The sequence below is a fragment of the Arachis hypogaea genome, chromosome 16 (assembly GCF_003086295.3).
Source record: "Arachis hypogaea cultivar Tifrunner chromosome 16, arahy.Tifrunner.gnm2.J5K5, whole genome shotgun sequence".
Taxonomy (NCBI): Eukaryota; Viridiplantae; Streptophyta; class Magnoliopsida; order Fabales; family Fabaceae; genus Arachis; species Arachis hypogaea.
The window spans coordinates 49,387,090-49,406,415 of NC_092051.1; the positions used below are offsets into that span (position 1 = coordinate 49,387,090).

The 19,326-nt window shown below is 40.1% G+C and overlaps 1 non-coding gene across 1 annotated transcript; it reads left to right on the top strand.

Annotated features, from left to right (window-relative positions):
- Positions 1-2,184: 2,184 nt before the first annotated feature.
- LOC112760008 (small nucleolar RNA R71) lies at positions 2,185-2,288 on the top strand. The gene has a single exon (XR_003180467.1). It is a non-coding gene; the product is annotated as a small nucleolar RNA R71 (small nucleolar RNA).
- Positions 2,289-19,326: the final 17,038 nt, after the last annotated feature.

Genomic DNA, 19,326 nt, shown 5'->3' on the forward strand with positions numbered 1-19,326 from the left:
TATTAAAACATGGGTTGCCTCCCATGAAGCGCTTCTTTAACGTCACTAGCTTGACGGTTGTCCCTTGTTAGGGTGGATTGTAGTGCTTGACGTCTTCTCCTCTCACTATGAAAACGTCCCCACTTGACTCATTCATGACTTCTAAATGTTCCATAGAAAGAACTTTCCTGATTGTGAACACTTGAGGGAGCTGGGAAGGAATGGTTTTGAGGCCAGGTGGGATTGGCAGATAATGACTTGATATCACGTTATCTCCCGGAGAAAAGCCTTCAGTGGGAATTTTCTTGTTTCTCCACCCTCTTGGCAATCTCCCTATCACTTTTCCCTTTCTCTTGAGGATTTCTTCATTGACCCTTATGTCAGGAGGGTCCTTCTGATTTGTTTCCACTGATTCTTGTGGCTTTAACTCTTGCAACTCTTGTTTGCCTTCCAAGGACTGTTTTAGAGTTTCAGCTGCTAGATTACTTTCCTCCAAACACAGATGGCTACTATTATCCTTAGGCTTTTCAGGTTCTGGTTCAGGCTCAGATGTAGGTTTGAAAACTTTGAAAATGAGTTGTTCATCATGTATTCTCAGAATTAGCTCTCCTTGTTCTACATCTATGAGCGCTCTAGTAGTGGCTAGAAATGGTCTGCCCAGAATGATAGGGTGTAAGTAGCTTTCCTCCATGTCCACAATGACAAAGTCTGTGGGAAAGTAATAATCCCCCACTTTCACCAGCACATTTTCAACCACCCCTTCAGCTTGCTTCTGAGTTTTGTCGGCCAGTTGTATGATTACATCAGTGGATCTCACCTCATTCAGTTGTAGCCTCTTCATAAGAGTTAGAGGCATCACATTTATGCTAGCTCCTAGATCACAGAATCCTCTGTCAATTTTTGTTTCCCCTATGATGCAAGGGATATGAAAACTTCCTGGGTCCGTTTTCTTGGAGAGTGTGTCCTTCTTGATGAGAGCACTGCATTCTTTGTTCATTGTTACCGTTTGTCCTCCCTTCAAAACTCTTTTCTTGCTTAACAATTCCTTTAAATACTTGATGTGTGTAGGCATTTGATGGAGAATCTCAAGAAAGGGAATATTGACATGGAGAGAGTTAAATGTCTCTAAAAACCTTGAATAGGTTTTCCCTTTTTCACCTCCTCCTAACCTCTGAGGAAATGGTGCTTTTGGTTGGTATATTTCCAGCATGCCTTTTTGCAGTTCCTTGGCTTGCTCAGTTCCACTTTCCTGCTTAACTTCTTCCACACCTTCTTTCAAGATTTCTGGCTCCTGCTCTGAGGGCCTGATTCCTTCTTCTTCTGAAACTTCCTTCAATATGGTGATGGCCTTGCATTCTTCCCATCTCACTCTCTTTTGTTCCCCTTTAGGATTCTTTTCTGTGTCACTAGGGAACACTGCAGTTGATTTGACGGCCTGTTGAGATAGCTCTCCTACTTGAGACTCCATCCTCTTGAGCTTTTCACCATGGTTTCTTAAGGTAGCTCTCACATCATCCCTGAAGCTTTTCAATTCGGTTATGTCTTGACTCATGGTTGCCATCATTCCTTCTATCCGGTTTAATTGATCTTGAAATTGTTGGTTCGGATTAAGTTGGTAGGTTGATTATTTTGGCCATGATATGATGGTTGGGGTAAGTATTTTGTGTGGCTTGGTATGATCTTTGGTTGGAGTTTTGGTATGTGGAATTGTTATGTTGGTTGTGGTTGTAAGGTTTGTGGTTTTGTGGTTGGGTTTGTTGGTTCCCCCACCCAAAGTTTGGGTGATTTTTCCATCCTGGGTTGTAAGTGTTGGAATTTGGATCATATGATTGCCTTTGTTGGTTTCCCACATAGTTGGCCTCTTCCCAATCACCTCCTTCAATGCTTACTTCCTCTTGATCTTGTGTGTGTATTGCAGCCACTTGCTTTGTTTCTAATTGCCTGGTAAGCTCTGCTAGTTGCTTGGCAAACACCTTGTTTTGGGCTAGAATTGTATCAACATGGTTCAGCTCCATGACTCCCTTAGTGTTGTGCCTTTCTGATGCATAGTAGTACTCATTCTCAGCCACTGTCTCAATCACTTCAATGGCCTCTTCCACAGTCTTTTTCCTGTTCAATGAACCTCCTGATGAATGGTCTACAGCCTTCCTTGATTCATAAGAGAGTCCATCATAGAAAATATGCAATTGCACCCAATCATGGAACATGTCTGGTGGGCATTTCCTTGTCAAATCCTTGAATCTCTCCCATGCCTCGTAGAGAGTTTCACCATCTTGTTGTCTAAACGTTTGAACCTCAGATCGAAGCCTATTGACCTTTTGTGGGGGGTAGAAACGTGCCAGAAACTTGCTTTCCACCTCATCCCATGTTGTTAGACTCCCCCTAGGGAATGATTCCAGCCACTTAGCTGCTTTGTCCCTAAGTGAAAATGGGAACAAAAGCAGTTTATAGGCATCTTCCTGGACTCCATTAGACTTCACAGTGTCACAAATTCTCAGGAATTTTGTGAGATGTTGGTTTGGGTCTTCATTAGCACTTCCACCAAATGAACAATGATTCTCCACAAGTGATATTAGCTGTGGTTTGAGCTCAAAATTGTTGGCCTGAATGGGTGGTTTCTGGATGCTGCTACCACAATTCCCAGAGGTTGGGTTTATCTATGAACTAAGAACCCTCCTCTCAGGAATGGCATTGTTTCCATCAGCTCTCTCATGGTTGTGAACTTCTCTATCCATGTTGAGGTCTAGAGCTTCCTCAAAATTATCCTCAGATTCTCCTTCAGATTCCTCTTCTCCCACTACTCTCTTCCCTCTTGCTTCCCTTCTCAGTCTATGAAGGGTCCTCTCTGGTTCGGTATATGGAGGAGTTGATGTCTCTCCTCTCCTACCTGTCATACAAGAACACAGCACAGGCACAAACAAGTGAAATACTCTTGGTTAATGGAAGAGTATGGTTAGAGCAATTGAGGAATTAATTCAAACAGTTAGTGAGTCAGTGAGTTAGTTGCTTGAATTTAAAGGCATAAAGAAAGAAAACATGTAACCGAGTGCAGAAATTAAAATTCAACAAGTAACTTGAACAGAATTAACAAAGCAAGAGAAATTGCTCAATCTAGTTAGCTTCCAATTGGAGAATTGTCAATCGAAGACCAATCCCCGGCAACGGCGCCATAAACTTGATGCGCATAAACTAGTTATGCTACGATTTAGGAAGTTGCACGATCGGCAAAATTCCTTCCGACAAGTGCACCGGTTATCGTCAAGTAAAAACTCACAATAGAGTGAGGTCGAATCCCACAAGGATTGGTTGAGTGAGCAATTCGGATTAGAAGTGTGTTCTAGTTGAGCGGAATCAAATTGAGATGAGAATTGCGGAATGTAAAATTGGCGGGAAAAGTAAATGACAAGAAAATTAAATGGCGGAATCTTAAATTGCATGAATTAAAGAGCAGAAACTAAATTGCTGAAATTAAAAGGGAATGGGGGTTGATTGCATGAATTGAGTTGCAGAATGTAAAGAGAAGATGGAAATCAGAATTGGGGGATTCATTGGGTTATAGGAGATATTGAGATCTCCGAATCAACATGTTTATCTCTTCCTCAAGCAATGCGTTCATTGAATTTTGCTTGGCAATCTTATATGATTGGATCCCAATCCCTTGGCTCACCAATACTCTCTAAAAATGAACAAATTCCCAATCCCTTAGTTTAAATGTTCATAAGAAGAGATGATGCTCGATCACTGATTATACCACACAGTTTCATGAACCACAATTTGGTAGGATTACATGTCACAATATCCATCCAAACCCCAATCCAATTCACTGTGAGAAAGCTTCTCTAGCATGAATCCTCCATTCCTTTCCCAAGGTTCCGAAGGATTCCAATTATGGGTAGTTTCTTTCCCAAGACAACTACCCAATGGAATTAGATCGAGAAGCTTTCTAACAAAATTCAAGAGAAAAGATTGAAGAAGAAGATAAACTATTATTGATTCATTGAATTACAATAGAGCTCCCTAACCCAATGAAAGGGGGTTTAGTGAGTCATAGCTCTGAATTCAATTACAAAGATATGAAAACTAGCTAAAAGTGAAGGTAAAAGTCCAAAAATCCCTTTCTAACTTAAATTCTATCCTATTTATACACTTTCTATATTGAGCTTTCTGTTGTGTTTCTTGGGCTTTGAGGCCTCTCCCTGCTTTCCTTTTGCTTTGGGTTTATGATCCATAATCTTGATGAGGCTGCTGATCCAAATTCTGTAACATTCATTGAGCCAACTTAGTGATAATCAAATAATGGCACATGACTCAATAAATTGAAATTTCAGACTCATCAATCCTTCAGGCCCAATCCCATAAACCATGATATTCAATTGGGTTTCATACCAGAATGAGTTTAAGTTAATGTTTGTGCTCAAATACTAACTTAAACCACAATATTTTTGGTCCAGAAACCTTTTCCAAGAGTGGCGTTTAAGTTGCAGTTTAAGCTTAAACTGCAACTTAAACGCCAGACACTTCCAGTGAGGCATTTTGTAGAAGCACGTTTAAGCTTCAGTTTAAGGTTAAACTGAAGCTTAAACGTGGAAATGGAAGAAGGCAGCCCTAGAGAGTCATGTAGTCGAACACGTTTAAGCTTCAGTTTAAGGTTAAACTGAAGCTTAAACGTGGATATAGGAAGGGCAGCCCCTGGAGGTCGAACACGTTTAACCTCCAGTTTAAGGTTAAACTGGAGGTTAAACGTGGAAATGGAAGGAGGCATCCTGGAGGTCGAACACGTTTAACCTCCAGTTTAAGGTTAAACTTGAGGTTAAACGTGGAAGCTTAGAAGAGTAGCCCTGGAGGTGTCGAACACGTTTAAGCTCCAGTTTGAGGTCAAACTGGAGCTTAAACGTGGAAATGGAGAGGGCAACCCTGGAGGAGAGTTCTTGGTCGAACACGTTTAAGCTCCAGTTTGAGGTCAAACTGGAGCTTAAACGTGGAATGGCTCCCTAGTGCTTTTCCCATTCTGGCGTTTAACCTCCAGTTTGAGGTCAAACTGGAGGTTAAACGTGGAACTCCTTCCTGAGTGGCATTCTCATTCTGGCGTTTAACCTCCAGTTTGAGGTCAAACTGGAGGTTAAACGTGGAATGCTTCTTTGGTGAGACTTTCCATTCTGGCGTTTAACCTCCAGTTTAAGGTTAAACTGGAGGTTAAACTTCAATTCCAGCATTCCTTAGCCTTCATGATTCTGGCGTTTAAGCTCCAGTTTAGGCTTAAACTGGAACTTAAACTCCCATGTGATATTTAAGCTTCCTTTATTGATTTTGTTGCTTCCTTGCTTAGCCTCTTCTTCCCTGAAATCATCCAAACAAATACATCAAAGTCTTGCAAAATTTCATGAGAAATCTTCCATTCATAGCATTCAAGTAATATAACTAAAACTCATGGAATTTGCATCAAAATCATATTTTTTGGATGGTTCATTGCTTTGTTCTTCATTTAACCATTTTTGGTTACTTTAAGCTCAAGAAAATGCATAAAACCACTAAAACTAACAGAAAAATACTAGTGAAACTAGCCTAAGATGCCTTGGCATCAGTGCGCAATCCCCAGAGCAAGTCTTTCATGAAGAACTAGACAGAATAACCCAAGAAGCAAGTCTCCTTAATAATGATAATCTCAAGTCAAGTTCTTCTAGTAATGAGCTTGCATCCGCGAGTGAATTCTCTGAGATCGAAGAATCTTCCCCAAGTGAATACGAAGATGATACGGAGGTAGATTTCTCTCAACCTTCAGTCTATGACTTAAGTGATGAGGAAGACATAGAATGCTTTGATTAGGACATGGATATGTTTGAAGAATCTTGCAAAGAAGTGGAGAAATTCACAGAAGAGCACAAGGGAGTAGAACTCACAGAACCACTGGAACCACCTATCCCAAGGCCATTACCACCCAATACAAGTTTCAAGTGGGTACAATCCTTAACCTTTAACTATGTTTTTCCACTTGAATATGGTTTGCTTAAAATAGATGACCAGCTTAGAGCTCTTTGCGGCTTTAAGAGTAAAAGGGAAATGGCTCGTACTCAGAGCTGGTGCACAAGGTTCAATAAGGTTCCACGCTTCGACTCGAAGTGGACAGATTGGCATCATGATCAATTGGATGGATCTCGGAAAATGTTTGGTCATTCTGGTGAGAATCTAATTTCTAAACCGCCCGGATGGAAAAATATAGATCAAGACGAAGGCGGATTTAAAAGCAAAGTTTGGGATCCTGGAATCTATGCTGACAATCATCACTCCAGGAGCCTGACAATCTGTTTGAAGCTGCTAAGAAGCTTCACATGCCTAGTTTGGGATCCCGGAGGCTATTGGCGTTCCAAGCATTGGTGGAGATTTCTGGATGAATTTAAGCATAAGCCGCCATAACAGGAAGCTCATCCAATGTCCAACTTAAGGACTTTAACTAAAAGTGCTAGGTGGGAGACAACCCACCATGGTATGATCGTTCCTTTTTCAATTTTTTTTATTTAGTTTTATTTGTTTTCAAGTCTTATTTCATTTTATTATATTGAACCTGGAGTTTTACATCGCATTCATATTGATCATTGCATTATGCATACTGCATAAAAAAAAATGGGTGCGCGACGCGACCGCATCATTCATGCGATTGCGTCAAGTTGCGAAAAATACTTCCCACGCGACCGCGTCATTCACGCGGCCGCGTGATCTGGAGATCGGCGTAAAGATCCAACGTCCAGAAAGTTAGGCTGGAATCGTGCAGCCATTGTGCATTTCACACAAACGGCCCACGCGATCGCATCCCCGACGCGATCGCGTCACTTGCAAAACATCAATCCCACGCGACAGCGTGAGTGATGCGATTGCGTCGCATGGATTACATAACACCCTAAAAGGAGACAGAGAGTTGCACTGAAACGATGCTGGATTCGTGCATTTAGCACAATTTCCAGCGACGCGATCGCATGCCCCAGGCGATCGCGTCATTCACTCTTTTAGCTATTCCATGCGATCGCGCCACTCACGCGATCGCGTCGACCCCCATTTCACTCCAGCCACGCGACCGCGTGCCCCACGCGATCGCGTGGATTCAAATTTATAACCCCCTAGTCACGCGAACCCTACCATTCGCGCCCCCCCAAACCCTTCTCCTTCCTCTCTTCTTCTCCGATCACACCACCACCACCCAGCCACCATCACCGACCGACTGCCACCCCGCCGACCACCCAGACCCCGCCGCCACCCACCCCCTTCCTTTCCCCCTTCTTTCTTCTTCTTCCTTCTTCTTTCTTCCTCACCGCCCCTGCCCTCCTCCGCAATCACCACCACCACGCCGCCATCACCGCCCAGCGCCACCCACTCCCCCTTCCTTCCCCTAACCCCCTACCCCATTACCCCTACCTTTCCCTCCCTGCCCCCGAACAGCAACCGCCGCCGCGCCACCCTCCTCTGCCGCGCTAGACACCACCGCCACCATCCCCAGCCACCTCTCTGCCCCACTCTCCTTAATTCGCCTACTAGGTTCCGACGAACGCCGCCCTTCTATCGATTTGTAGTTAATTCATATTTTTCTGTTTATGTTCATATTTAGGCTAGTTAGATATGCATGTTGTAGTGGATTCTAGGTTGTTAGGTAGCCTAGGATGTGGTTAGTGGATTTAGGTCTGTTTAATTACACTGTTCGTGTTTCTTGTTTTATCAATTTGCAATTCTGCTGTTGCTGTGAAGTTCGTAATGTTCATATGCTGCTCTTCAAGTTCATGCTGCTATGCTCTTTCTTATTCATACTATTTAATTGCAGCTTTAATTTTGATTCATATGCACTATTCTGTTGCTGTTTATTTTCTGGGACAATCCAATTTTAGCCGGAATGCTGCCCAAATTTCTGTAAAATGTTTCCATTCATGTCTTGGTTTTGACATTTTCAACTGTGCTTTCCTTAGATTTAACCAAACCAATTCATGAATGCCAGGGCAAGCTTTCTCATTCTCTTTGATTTTCTGGTTCATAATCTGCATTTTTTATGTTTAGATTCCAATTTTTTGCTATTTATATATCTATCTGAATCATCATCAACCTAATTTCCTTATTTGGTTATGAGTTACCTGTAGCCTTTAATTGTGAATGCTTGTTACTTAGAAACTTATCCTTATGCCACTTACATTAACCCACTTTTTACTAACTCACTAATTTCAACTTCTTCAACTCTTTTTCAATTATAACCAACCTAACCTTTCATGCTCTCTCTTCTTGGTTTTTCACTTTCTCCTTAACCTTCTAACCATGGCATACTGATAATTTTTCCTAATTAACATGCCTTCTATTACATTTTGGATTGTGAATTCTTCTTTTCAGACTTTTAACTCCTATACAATCCTTAATGCACATTTACTTAACTCATTTTCCTTATCCTATTGCTCCTTTGCCACTTTGTGTTTCTTTTGACTATTTGCCTACTTGTTTTCCTGTTTTATTATATCCTGGTTTTCTGTTTTTCAGGATGTCTGCCACCCAGAGAAAAGGAAAAGCAAAGGCTACTACTGGCAAACATAAAAGAGGAGAATCCGCTATGTCCATCCTGGATATCATGCACGATGACTCCTGGCGAGAGAAAAACTTTACTCCGCAGGAGAAGGCCGACCAGCTACTCCCTGCTACTGATCCAGTAAAGTTTGCAAACCGATACTGTGAGCTGAAGTATCCGGTGTTTGCAACCTCCAGGAACCTACACCTGGAGAGGACTTTGAAGATCCCAAAAGAACTCCAGCAATACACCTCTGATCATATCAAACAAAGAGGCTGGTTCTTCCTGGAGAGAAACCTGACAGAGGTCAATGCATCTTGGGTAAGGGAATTCTACTGCAATTACTTCAAGACTTCCCTAGATGCAGTGAACCTAAGAGGGGAGCAGATTCTGGTCACTGAAGAGGCCATAGAGGATGTTCTGAAACTTCTGCCTAAATCTGATCAGCTGGATGGTTATCAAAAAGTTGAGGAGGACATGCGCTTCATGAAGTTTGATTGGGATGCAGTCAAGGCCAGGATAGCCCTTGACCCAACCGTTCCTTGGATTATGGGTCCGAACACTACCATGCCAAAGGAAATCAAGCAGATTTACTTGAATGATGAGGCTCGGCTATGGCATCAGATACTTAGCAACTTCATTATGCCGAGTACTCATGAGACTGAGATACCAACCGCTATGATCACCCTCCTATGGTGTGTGATGGAGGGTAAGGACCTGTACCTGCCACGCTGTATCCGGTACTATATGGCCAGGGTCCACGTCCGAGGCACTCTTCCCTTTCCTTATCTGATTACACAGCTAGGCCGTCGAGCTGACGTGCCTTGGGAGGATGCTGATGAAAAGCCACCTGCTAGCAGGAACTTTCTGGCTTTGGGCTACAGACCTCCATTCCTCACTGCTACTGCTGAGACAGCCACACCATCTGCCGGCCCTTCTTCCTTTACAGCTACCCCTGCCACCACCACTGCACCTCCACCTGTCCCAGAGCCCGTCTATCATCTAGTGCACCGCCTGTTTCGACGGCTTGACCAGATGGAGCGTCGCACCAAGCGACGCTATGAGCACCTGAAGCTGATGATACAATCTGGCGACATCCCCTCCGAGCCTGACACACCATCCGAGGCATCTGAGGAGGAGGCGGATGATCACGAGGCAGAGACCCATCCACAGAGCGAGGTTGCGCAGGCAGGCACAAAGCAGGCCACATCACATCAGGAGGCTCCGCCTCAGATTCAGGCTGTAGACCCCGAGATCCCTATCCAGTCAGCACCTCCTTTGTAGCAGGCAGATCCTCAGACCACCACCACAGAGACTCCAGCTACCTGTTCTTTCAGTGATGACACACCTTCACACCCTGCTTGAGTGAGCATCAGGGACGATGCTTCATTTTAAGTGTGGGGAGGTCGCCATCTCTGGCGTACATTTTTTTGGTGAACCACTACAGACTCTCTTTATTTTATTTTGATACTTTTTAGTATTTTTCTTCTTATTTTTATTTTTCTTTTCTCAGTACTTATATATTGCTATTTTTATGTATTTTTACTTTATTTCTGCATTTTGCACTTTAGTTCATATTTTAGCCATTTAGTTTAGTAGCAATTCTAACTCATTAGTTATAGAAATTGTGGATTAATTAGTACAGTTTACCCTTTTTAGCATAAGATAGCTTAATTTAAATTGAAAAATATAAAAAGGGAGTAAACTAGGAACTTGAGCATAATAGAAACAACCCACACCTTGTATATATAGCATTATATGTTAGTTAGTTAACAACATTTCATCAAGGAGAAACACAAACTTTAAAGCCATTCAATATAAATTTTACATTGAGAATAATGGGAACTTTTAATTTTACTTGCATGACATACATAACTGATAAATGATTTTTGAGCTAGAGAACACACAGCCTGTGAGTTTTGAGCTTAATTGTATGGTTACATTCAAACCATAATTTTTATTCCTGTGTGTTCTGCCCTTCTTATTTATTCTGGTGGTCTTTACTTTGTTTTAATCTATATGTCCAATTATAGAATAGAAATACATACCAAGAGAGTGATTGAGGCCATTATTTGATTTTAGCTCACTTATCCCAAAATAGCCTACTTTTTACATCACCCTTGTTAGTCCCCTTGAGCCTTTAAGTCCCTCTTATTCTATCAGCCACATTACTAGCCTTAAGCAGAAAAATAAAATAAAAATCCCAAGTTGAATCCTTGGTTAGTTTAAGATAGAAATTGTGTAATTGTTTAAGTAGGGGAAACCTATTGAGAACATGGATGATAAAAACAAAAGGGTAGAAAAGTTGAAAAGAATAAAATTATTCAAATAAAAGTTTTGGGAAGCATGCTCATGTGAAATCAAAATAATTGAATTACCATGTGCAATAAAAAAAATGTGTTATTTTTTTCAGTATTGGAATAAAGGGGACACAAAAGAATTCCCCAAAATGTGAAATAAAGCAATACACATGGGATAAAAATAATAAACATTGAAACATGAGCATGTAACATCAAAAGTGGGAAAATATAGGAAAATAGGTAAAGAAGCTTTGCTTTACAAAGTATGTATGTTAGGTGAGATCTTAGACTAATTAAGGATTCACTTATTAGCTCACTTAGCCTTATACATATACCCTTACCTTTACCTTGGCCCCATTACAACCTTAACTAAAGACCTCATGATTTTTGGTATGTCTATATTCTATAATTGTTGATTGGTTAGATGAAGAACAAAGTTATAGAAAGTAAGAATAAAAAGAAGAATAAAGTGATTAACCCAATAAACACTGAGTGACTAGAGAGTAAACACAAAATCCAGTGAGGGTTCAATAGCTCATTAACATATATCTCTGCTTGAATTATTAATTGTCTTGCAAGTTTATAAAATGTTTTTCTCTCCCATCTCAACTGTAAAAGTGCTTTATCATTATCTAAGGTTTGGCTATATACATACATATATATATATATATATATATATATATATATATATATATATATATATATATATATATATATATATATGACTCCTTGAGAATGTGAATTAATTCAACTACATGTAAGCTTTATATACAAGTGAATAAAAATTAGAATTGCATGATGCATCTAGGTAGTTGCATTTAGATTAGATTGCATTGCATGGCATTCCACCACTTTAACCTAACATTACTCTTGGACTTAGCATGATGACATGCTATTGTTTAAGTATGGGGAGGTTGATAAACCCATATTTTATGATATATTTTGTGCTTAATCTGAGTGATTTATTCAATCCTTCACCCACTTATTCATATTATTTGCATGGTTTTACTTTCCCTTCTTTATTATGTGATGTATGTGAAAAACATGTTTCCTATGCTTTAAAATTAATTATTTTAATTACCTTTATTTCCATTCGATGCCGTGATTAGTGTGTTGAGTAGTTTCAGATCTTCTAAGGCAGGAATGACTTAAAGGATGGAAAGGAAACATACAAAAATGGAAGAAAAGCACAAACAGAGTTTTTGAAGAAACTGGCAGCCATGCGATCGCATGGGCGACGCGGCCGCATGCCAGCGCAAAAAGGCATCGACGCGGCCGCATGCCAGCGCAAAAAGGCATTGATGCGGCCGCATGACTGACGCGACCGCATGCCTCGAGCGAAACACATCTGACGCGGTCGCATGACTGACGCGACCGCGTGACAAGGAAAACTCCGAATGACGCGACCGCGTGACCCACGCAGACGCGTGACAGAGGCCACGCACCAGAAATTGCAGAAAATGCTCATAGCGAATTCTGAAGCCCTTTTTGGCCAAAATCCAAGTCCAGAAGGCATAGACTAGAGGTTATGAAGTGGGGGAATGCATCCATTCAAGGAGAGTCTCCACTTTAGTTAGTTTTCATGATTTAGATTTAGTTTAGAGAGAGGTTCTCTCCTCTCTCTCCTCTCTTTAGGATTAGGATTTAGAATTAGGATTTTATTCGCTTTCAGGATTATCTCTTTATCAGGTTCAATATTCCCTTTTATTTACTTTTGCAATTTAATTTATGAATTCTTCCATGTTACAGATTACTCTTTTGAATTAATGTTATTTGAGGTATTTCAGTTTAATATTGCTTTCTTTTATTTACATTATTGTTATTCCCATCTGAAGACATTTTTATTCCAGTAGATTTACTTTTCTCCTTTTTGGTCTTGGTTAAGAAATCAGTAACTCAGGAGTTATCAAACTCAAACATGATTGATAATTGTTATCTTTGTTAATTAAATTGAACTTCAATAATCCCAATATTTTCTTAGGAAATAAATAGGATTCGAAGATCAAACCAATTAATCCCTTGACCTTCCTTTATCTTAGTAAAGGTTAACAAAGTGGAATTAAGATTCGATTCTCATCATCATTGATAAGGGTAACTAGGATAGGACCTCCAATTTCTCATACCTTGCCAAAAGTTTATTTATAGTCATTTATTTATTTTACTTGCCATTTAAATTACTTGTTCTTCATTTACTTTATTTGCTAATTAGACTATTCACTTCTCATTCTCAAAACCCCAATTTACAATCTCCATAACCAATAATAAGAACATACTTCCTTGCAGTTCCTTGAGAAGACAACCCGAGGTTTGAATACTTCAGTTATCAATTTATTTAGGAGTTTATTACTTGTGACAACCAAAACGTTTGTACGAAGGGATTTCTGTTGGTTTAGAATCTATATCTACAACGCGACTATTTTTATAAAATTCTTTACTAGCAAAAATCCTAACGTCAGTCACCACATTTTCTTGGAATAGGTTCCATCAAGGAAGAAATTGAACTACGCAAGGATTATGTCTCCAATTCTCCTATCCTATCCTTGTGTGTACACAAGTCTTTCAAAAATTTTGCATACTTTGGAATTTGTTGAATAGCATCAAGGAGTGGTATGGTTACCTCAACCTTTTTGAACACTTGAAGCATGTTCAAATCAAATTCTGGTGTTTTCTTTGCCTTCTTCACCATGGAAGGAAATGGGATAGGAATGGACTCATCCACTATAGCTTTCCTCTTGGGTTCCTTGAGGTTTACTCCTTCTTCCTCATGCCTTTTATCTACCACCTCTTCTTCATGTGGAGCTTCAACAACTATCTCTTCCTCATGAATTTCTTCCATGACCCTTGGAGGTATCTCCTCTAATGTAGTCCCCGACTGTAGAGTGATGGCGTTGAATTAACTAAGCAAACGTGAGCAATTCCAATGAACAAGCAACATTCCACTTAATTCTATTATAAACCAAACAAGTAACTATAACTAAGGCAAATAGTTGAGAAATTTGGTTTTCAAATATGAATAATAAAAACAACTCTTGGCTAGGCATGGAAATTGGGGTCACCATCCTTGTCTAACAACCATATCTTGACAATTATGAGGAACCAAGCTCATTAAGTCTACTTCCAAAAGTCTTAAGTACGTAATATCTACTCCTAGACTTGAAGTACGTCAAATGGATTTGATCACATCAACCCATAAGTCCCAACCTACCTACTAATTAGATTAGTAGTGGGTTGGCGTCAATGAGTATCAAATTGACCACCAAGGGTTCTCAAATCACCAAATCCATTAGACCCAATGACTCAAGTTTACCCAATTCCCTTGGCCTAGGCCAAGAGTGAAGAAGACTACTCCATAATCAAAGTAAACAATTCATCAAACACATGGTAAGCATTAACAAAAGACATGTTTAAAATAGCAATTAAATTGAAATCTACAAGTACCCACTAATAATTATCAACATACAATCATCCAAACAACAAAACTAAACATAGAAATCATCAATGTAACATCAACAAGTCAAGATTCACAACATTCATGAAATGGGTATAAGATGACAATTAACAAGGATTCATAAAACTATCACTAGATATAAGCAAAATTGTAACAAGGAATTCAAATTGAACAATTAAAACTAGTAATTAACAAGATCCAATTCACAATCCAACAAGGGAAGATCAAATTAACGCTAGATCTAGAGAGGAACAAGGGTTTCTCTCTCTAGAATAACAAAGGAACCAAAAACTCTCTAGAATTGTGTCTTAGTGTAAAATGATTGATCCCCCTTTTCCCCTAGCTTCCTTGGGTCTTTTCCATGCAGAAACAGCTTGAAATTGGGCCTCATGAGCCTCAGAAATCGCCAGGCACGATTTCCTTTAATGAGGTCACGTGCAGCTTCCCATGCGTGCGCACCAAGTGCGCGTGCGCATCGATAGGGATCTCTTGATCCGCGCGAATGCGTCCATCCTTGCGCGCCGCTTCCAGCCACCTAAGACACGCGCGTGCGTGGAGTGCGCGGGCGCGCCGATGCTGCTCCTCCCAAGATTTCAATTTGATGAGCGGATATTTTATACGCTTTTTGGGGATAATTTCATATAGTTTAGAGTATGTTTTAGTTAGTTTTTAGTCTATTTCTAGTAGTTTTTAGGAAAAATTCATATTTCTGGACTTTACTATGAGTTGTGTGTTTTTCTGTAATTTCAGGTATTTTTCTGGCTGAAATTGAAGGAGCTGAGCAAAAATCTGATTCAGGCTGAAAAAGGACTGCTGATGCTGTTGGATTCTGACCTCCCTGCACTCAAAGTGGATTTTCTGGAGTTGCAGAACTCGAAATGGCATGCTTCCAATTGCATTGGAAAGTAGACATCCAGGGCTTTCCAGCAATATATAATAGTCCATACTTTGCACAAGGATAGATGACGTAAACTGGCGTTCAACGCCAGTTCTCTGCCCAATTCTGGCGTCCAGCGCCAGAAAAGGATAAAAAACTGGAGTTGAACGCCCAAACTGGCACAAAAACTGGCGTTCAACTCCACAAATGGCCTCTGCACGTGAATTGCTTAAAGTCTCAGCCCCAGCACACACCAAGTGGGCCCCAGAAGTGGATCTCTGCATCATCCATCATAGTCCACTCATATTTTGTAACCCTAGGCTACTGGTTTAGTATTTAAACAACTTTTAGAGACTTATTTTGTATCTCATGACATTTCAGATCTAAACTTTGTATTCTCTGACGGCATGAGTCTCTAAACCCCATTGTTGGGGGTGAGGAGCTCTGCTGTGTCTCGATGAATTAATGCAAGTATTTCTGTTTTCCATTCAAACACGCTTGTTCCTATCTAAGATGTTCATTCGCGCTTAACTGTGATGGAGGTGATGATCCGTGACATTCATCACCTTCCTCAAACCATGAACGCGTGCCTGACAACCACCTCCGTTCTATACACGATTGAATGAGTATCTCTTAGATTCCTTAATCAGAATCTTCGTGGTATAAGCTAGAACTGATGGCAGCATTCATGAGAATCCGGAAAGTCTAAACCTTGTCTGTGGTATTCCGAGTAGGATTCAAGGATTGAATGACTGTGACGAGCTTCAAACTCCTGAAGGCTGGGCGTTAGTGACAGACGCAAAAGGATAGTAAATCCTATTCCAACCGGATCGAGAACCAACCGGTGATTAGCCGTGCTGTGACAGAGCACGTGAGCGTAGTTTTCACTGGAAGGATGGAAGGTAGCCATTGACAACGGTGATCCACCAACACACAGCTTGCCATAGGGGGACGTGCGTGCGTGAACAAGAAGACAGAGGAAAGCAGAGATTCAGAAGACAAAGCATCTCCAAAACTCCAACATATTCTCCATTACTGCACAACAAGTAACTTTTAATTTATGCTCTACTGGTTACTCACAATTCAATTGATAAACATAGTTGACTTCCTGACTAAGATTTACAAGATAACCATAGATTGCTTCAAACCAACAATCTCCGTGGGATTCGACCCTTACTCACGTAAGGTATTACTTGGACGACCCAGTGCACTTGCTGGTTAGTGGTACGAGTTGTGAAAAGTGTGATTCACAATTCGTGCACCAAGTTTTTGGCGCCGTTGCCGGGGATTGTTCGTGTTTGAACAACTGACGAATTATTTTGTTGCTTAGATTAGGAAAAATCTTTCTTTTTTTTTTGGTTTAGAGTCTTTTATTATTTATCCCTTGTTAAAATACTTTAAACTTATAGCTCAGTTATTTAGAACGTGGTGTTTATGTTCATGATAATTGGCTATCATATTTTTTCAAACCTTTTTCAAAAATAATTTTTCTATTAAATCCTGTGCCAAACTTTAAGTTTGGTGTTTTCAAAAATAATCTTTCTAAAAATTTTTGAAGGTCCCATAACTCATTTGGCTAGAGCGTTAATCTGTGTTCTTGGTAATTGGGTTAGAATCTTTTATACTCTTTTCAAAACCTTCTTTTTCAAAAATATTTTTTTTCTATTAAATCTTGTGCCAAACTTTAAGTTTGGTGTTTTCTTATTGATTTCCCTTTGATTTTCGAAAATTTTGGTTTGGTTTTCTAAAAATTTTAAGTTTGGTGTTCTTCCTTCATGTTCTTGTGTTCTTGTGAGTCTTCAAAGTGTTCTTGAGTTTCCTTGTGTCTTGATCTTAAAATTTTTAAGTTTGGTGTTCCTTGGTGTTTTCCCTCCAAAATTTTCAAAAACAAGGAGCATTAGATCTAAAAATTTTAAATCTTGTACTATCTTATTGTTTTTCTCTCTCCTCACTAAATTCAAAAAATATCTTTTCAAAATATCTCCTCTAACTTCCTAACTTCTTATCTTTTCAAAATTTGTTTCAACTAACTAACTAACTTTTTGTTTGTTTCTTAACTTTTTCAAAACTACCTAACTAACTCTCTCTCTCTAATTTTCGAAAATATCTTCCCTCTTTTTCAAAAATTTCCTTTTTTTTAACTAATTGTTTTTAATTTTTTTACGAAAAAAAATTTAATTTCAAAATTCAAATTCTTTTTAGTTATTTTATTTTATTTAAGTATTTACTTCTTATAAAATAAAATAAATAAAAAGATAAATCAGTCCAAGTTATATCCATATATCCATCATGGACATAAGTGGAAATGAACAGTCCAGGAGGACTCTGGGGTCATATTCTAACCCCTCTACTGCTTCATATGGGAGTAGCATATGCATACCCTCCATTGGATTTAGTAGCTTTGAGTTGAATCCTCAGCTCATTATCATGGTGCAGCAAAGTTGCCAGTATTCCGGTCTTCCACAGGAAGAACCTACAGAGTTTCTGGCACAATTTTTACAAATTGCTGACACAGTACATGATAAGGAAATAGATCAGGATGTCTACAGACTATTACTGTTTCCATTTGCTGTAAAAGATCAAGCTAAGAGGTGGTTAAATAACCAACCTAAGGCCAGCATAAGAACATGGAAACAGCTGACAGAAAAATTCCTGAATCAATATTTCCCTCCAAAAAGGATGACACAGCTAAGACTGGACATCCAAGGCTTTAAACAAGGAGATAATAAATCTCTTTATGATGCCTGGGAGAGATACAGAGAGATGCTACGAAAATGCCCCTCTGAAATATTTTCAGAGTGGGTTCAGTTAGACATCTTCTACTATGGGCTTGCAGAAGGAGCTCAGATGTCTTTAGATTACTCAGCTGGTGGATCTATCCATATGAGAAAGACAATTGAAGAAGCTCAAGAGCTCATTGATACAGTTGCCAGGAATCAGCATCTGTATCTAAGCAGCAACCCTTCCATGAATGAAGAGGTTAAAACAGTAACTGCTGAATTCAGTACTGTAAAACAAGCTGCTGAATTCAATCAGCAATTAGATTTTCTAACAAAACAGCTAGCTGAATTCAAAGACAGGTTACAGGAGACAAGGATAGCTAATATACATATGGACGAACAGTTTAAGCAAACGAAGCAGCAGCTATCAAAGCAAATAGCAGAAGAATGCCAAGCAGTTCAATTAAGAAGTGGGAAAACATTAAATACCCCACCTCAAGGCATCAAAAATTCAAGAAATGAGCAACCCACCAAAGATTCCCCTGAGGACAGTAAAAGCCCAGGGAAAAATAATTCTGGCACTAAAACGCCAGAAAATGGGTGGAAGGCTGGCGCTGAACGCCCAGACCATGCCCAAAACTGGCGTTCAGCGCCAGAAACAAGGCAGGATTGGCGTTCAACGCCAGAAATGGGCAAGAATCTGGCGTTGAACACCCAAATGGGGCAGAATCCAGCGTTGAACGCCCAACAGGGGCACATTTCTGGCGTTCAGGCGCCAGGAACAGACGGTGAGCTGGCGTCTAACGTCACTCCAGCTTCTGACTCTGGCATTCAATTGCCAGTGAGGGATCAGACACACACAAGTGCTGACAACAACCCCTCTAAAAAGGCTTCTTTAACCACTAAGGTTGAGGAATATAAAGCCAAGATACCTTATCCTCAAAAACTCCGGAAAGAGAAGCAGGATAAGCAATTTGCTCGCTTTGCAGATTATCTAAGGACTCTTGAAATAAAGATTCCATTTGCAGAGGCACTTGAGCAAATACCTTCTTATGCCAAGTTCATGAAAGAGATCTTGAGTCATAAAAATGAGTGGAGAGAAACAGAAAGAGTTCTCCTCACTGAAGAATGCAGTGCAGTCATTCTGAAAAGCTTTCCTGAAAAGCTTAAAGACCCTGGGAGTTTTCTGATACCATGCATATTAGAAGGTGATTGCACCAAGACAGCTTTATGCGATCTTGGGGCAAGCATCAACCTAATACCTGCATCCACTATCAGGAAGCTTGGCTTAACTGAAGAAGTTAAACCAACCCGGATATGTCTCCAACTTGCTGATGGTTCCACTAAATACCCATCAGGCGTGATTGAGGACATGATTGTCAGAGTTGGGCCATTCGCCTTTCCCACTGACTTTGTTGTGCTGGAAATGAAGGAGCACAAGAGTGCCACTCTCATTCTAGGAAGACCCTTCCTAG